Below are 4573 nucleotides of genomic sequence, written 5' to 3'. Positions count from 1 at the left end.
GCCGCCGCCGACGGCGGAGCTCATTTATAATGCACAGCTGAGGGGCGGGGCCACTAAAAACGCCCCGCCCACAAACACGGTCACGCAAGGCTTTCTCATCATAGAAACAGTTCTCGACAGGAAAAGCAAGTTTAGCCTATTCGGATTATTTACCAAAGAATTGAAATGAATAGAACTGATGTGACGTTTCCTGGTTTTTAACATTTTCAACTTTGCTGATCTTACGTAGCTTCTGGCATCTAATTAGCAAGTAAAAATGATACAAATCCTTCTGCAATGCCTTTAGTTGAGAACTGATGATGCATGATGATATTTCTGTGCTGAAAAACTCACTTTAGGAAGAAAGAATTATCCCCAGACAAAAATAAACTCGGAAATCAAAAATAACTTTATTATCAGGTATGCACACACAATGAATTTGCCTTTTCACAGCAGAGATGGAATATAACACTAATATAAGAAAAACTGAAAATTAAATAATGCACTATATATGGAGACAGAACTAGAAAGGAAAACACGTTATTGTTTAAATCAACACAGATATGCTATTCACAAAAAAAGTAGCTGGTGTAGATGAAAAGCTATTGTTTCTGGCCTCTTCTCTTCAAACTATTCCTTGTTTACATTTGACCCAAATATGCTGTACATCTCCGAACAGGTGCTTCAGACCACATGATGAAGGCATCCAGGCCGAACAGGAAAATCAGCTCTTCAGAAACACTCAGATCCTGTTACAGAGAACAAACGCGTGTCAGAAACATCGTCTGCAGCAGACTCTGGAGGTTTCAGTCGTCTGAGATTCTGTGACACATGAGCATTTGGAGACCTGCTCTGTTTCATCATCTCTGTTCTTGTCCAAGCTTTTATTCCAAGGTTTGTCTTTGGGTATGATGCATGAGTTTGCACTTTAAAGACACTTTCAAATCATGAAATCATGGCTCGGCAGACCCAGGGTCATCACCAACACTGGAAAGAGCACATCTGACGAAAGCTTTCACTCATGACTGTTTCTCCAGCTTTCAGCACTGTAATGCCCCAGTCACTGATTTCTATTTAAATGTTCACTTTAAAAATGTTAACTTTTAATTTTTGCTATTGAATGTTTTATGCATAACGTTTACTAATGGATTTAAGATAAAAAAATTATTGATTAACTATCATGAGCACTTTTTATTAACATTAACAAAGGTTAATAAACTACATGTGTCCTGCAGCACAGAAGCAGTCATCAGTATCACAGGTGTATTTGTAGAAATAGACAGCAATACATTGTATGGGACGAAATTATACATTTTTATTTTATGCCAAAAATCAGTAGGATATTAAGTAAAGATCATGTTCCATGAAGGTATTTTGTAAATGTCCTACTGTAAATATATCAGAACTTCATTTTTGATTAGTAATAAACATTGTATCCTAACAAACCACACATAAATGAAGAATTATTTATTCAGCTTTCAGATGATGCATACATCTCAAATTTGACCCTTATGAGTCATTTTTTTCTTCTTCTTAATATTTTATCATGAACATAAGATAACCTAAAACATCATTTGTGATGAAAAATATGTCATGACTGTTTATGAAAAATAAACTAAATGAACCTTTATGTATCTACACATACTGAATTTTGAGAATTTTTTGTAGACTAAACTAGTGAGAGTGACAAAAGTGCCCATAGTTAAATCCCTGTAAGCCACGTGAATTAAAAAAATTATTCAGACAGTAATCTTATCATATCTTAGACAATATGCCCATAGGAGCCTTTCAAGAACACAATTACAATTTTTCGGAATTAGTTCGACACCATTTTTTATCTTTTACATTTTAAACAGAAACACACACACACAGACAGACACTCTCTCTCACACACACACACACACACACACACACACACAGACAGACACTCAGACAGACACTCTCTCTCACACACACACACACACACACACACACACACACACACAGACAGACACTCTATCTCTCTCTCTCTCTCTCTCTCTCTCTCTCACACACACACACACACACACACACACAGAAACGCTCTCTCTCTCACACACACACACACACACAGACACACAGACAGACTCTCTCTCTCTCTCTCTCTCTCTCTCTCTCTCTCTCTCTCACACACACACACACACACACACACACAGAAACGCTCTCTCTCACACACACAAACACACACACAGACAGACACTCTATCTCTCTCTCTCTCTCTCTCTCTCTCTCTCTCTCTCTCTCTCTCACACACACACACACACACACACACACAGACACTCTCTCTCTCTCACACACACACACACACACACACACACAGACACTCTCTCTCTCTCTCTCTCACACACACACACACACACACACACACAAACACTCCCTCTCTCTTTCTCTCTCTCTCTCTCACACACACACACACACACACACCAACACACACACACACACACACACACACACACACACACACACACACACAGACACACTCTCTCTCTCTCTCTCTCACACACACACACAGACACTCTCTCTCTCTCTCTCTCTCTCACACACACACACACACAGACACTCTCTCTCTCTCTCACACACACAAACACTCCCTCTCTCTCTCTCTCTCTCTCTCTCTCTCTCACACACACACACACACACACAGACACTCTCTCTCTCTCTCACACACACACACAAACACTCCCTCTCTCTCTCTCTCTCTCTCTCTCTCACACACACACACACACACACACACACACAGACACTCTCTCTCTCTCTCTCTCACACACACACACACACACAGACACTCTCTCTCTCTCTCTCTCTCACACACACACACACACACACACACACAGACACTCTCTCTCTCTCTCTCTCTCTCACACACACACACACACACAGACTCTCTCTCTCTCTCTCTCTCTCTCTCTCTCTCTCTCTCACACACACACACACACACACAGCGCCCTCTGCTGCTGCTCTTCTCTCACCTGCTGAGCCGGAGCATGGAGCATCGACGAGGAGTGTAAAACAGGCAATAAATAAGAAAAAGATCATTTTCTAAATTATTTTAATAAAATTTGTGACTTTTACAAATTCTAATGTTGAAAACATGATGAATTTCTTAAATTCTGAAATGACAAACCACTTACACCTACTGACTTGATTTGATTTTCTAGTTTAACCTTTCATTTGTGTGTGTGTGTGTGTGTGTTTTCAGGCCTTCACTAATCAAAAGCATGCTTTATATAGCCTTTATATCTAAAGGAGTACTAAAGGCCCTAACAAAATGTGCCTAAGTTCATGATAATACATACATACATATATATTTATTATATTGATATTTCTCCATCAATAGTTTGAATCAGCAATTAAGATATTTCACCTTAATGATGAGTTTACGATTGTCTTTTTAGAGCTGTTTTACAGCAGAATTGAATTTAGTTTGTATCATTTAATCAATATTTTCGTATATCACTGTAAAGCTACTTTAAAACAATGTGTATAAAGCAGTATATAAATAAAGGTGACCTGATTTGACTAATCCGACATTGCTCTGGGCAAACTGCCCCCAAGAGTTATAGTGAGGTGTTTTGGTTTTAAGAAATGCTAAATCAGATCGTTTCTCTGCTTAAAGAAACAGTTCACCCCAAAATGAAACTCTGCCGAGAACGTGTTCACCCTCTGATCATCCCAGATATAGATAAAGAGTTTGTCTCTTCATCGGGTCATTGCATCAGTGTATCATCAATGGATGCTCTGCAGTGAATGGGTGCCGTCAGAATGAGAGTCAGAGTGCCATCTTTTGTCTTCTCCAGATGTTCACTGATGGACTGGAGTGCTGTGGATTATTGTGATGTTTTTATCAGTTGTTTGGACATTCTGACGGCACCCATTCACTGCAGAGCAGCCATTGCTGAGACACTGATGCAGTGCTACATCTCTCTAAACCTGATGAAGAAACAAACTCATCCTGATCTCAGATGATCAGATGGTGAGCACATTTACATTTTGGGCTGATCTATTTATTTAACATTATAGTGTGGTGCACTTAAGACGTCCATCGCTGCTTGTAATAAGACACCTTTATTGGTTCAATTTGCTGCAGTGCTTTCATACATATCTAGAGGTTTTTCTTCCTTTTCTTATCGCTTGTTTGTCACCACATCTCAAGAGGTTTGTCATGAATAAATCTGAACATAAATGAAGGATACCCCTCTAGCTGGATAAACAGAGCCTGATGACGTCTCTGAGGTGGAGCATGACGAAAGAGGATGAAAACAAACATGATTTTCTCTGATGAATCATTAAACATAAGACCGGTAACACTAGTTAAGAGCATAAACATACTTTCCCCTGACTTTAAACACCTGTAGCAATCCCAAATGAAGGCGTTTGACAGCAGACTGGTTTTCTCTGCTAGTGGCTCATCAGTAATTCATGCAGCCTGCGGTTTCTCATTAAAACTGCATGCGTAACCTATTGGGTTACACACATCTACAGGTTTACTCGACAAGTGCAACATTTAACATGTGAAACAACTGAGTACTTGAAGTCTGAACAGCTGCAGATGGGGAAAGATGCTGTCTACCAGCTC

This window comes from Carassius auratus, chromosome 20, assembly GCF_003368295.1.
Source record: "Carassius auratus strain Wakin chromosome 20, ASM336829v1, whole genome shotgun sequence".
In the NCBI taxonomy this organism is placed as follows: Eukaryota; Metazoa; Chordata; class Actinopteri; order Cypriniformes; family Cyprinidae; genus Carassius; species Carassius auratus.
Note: the sequence above shows the minus strand (reverse complement) of the source record.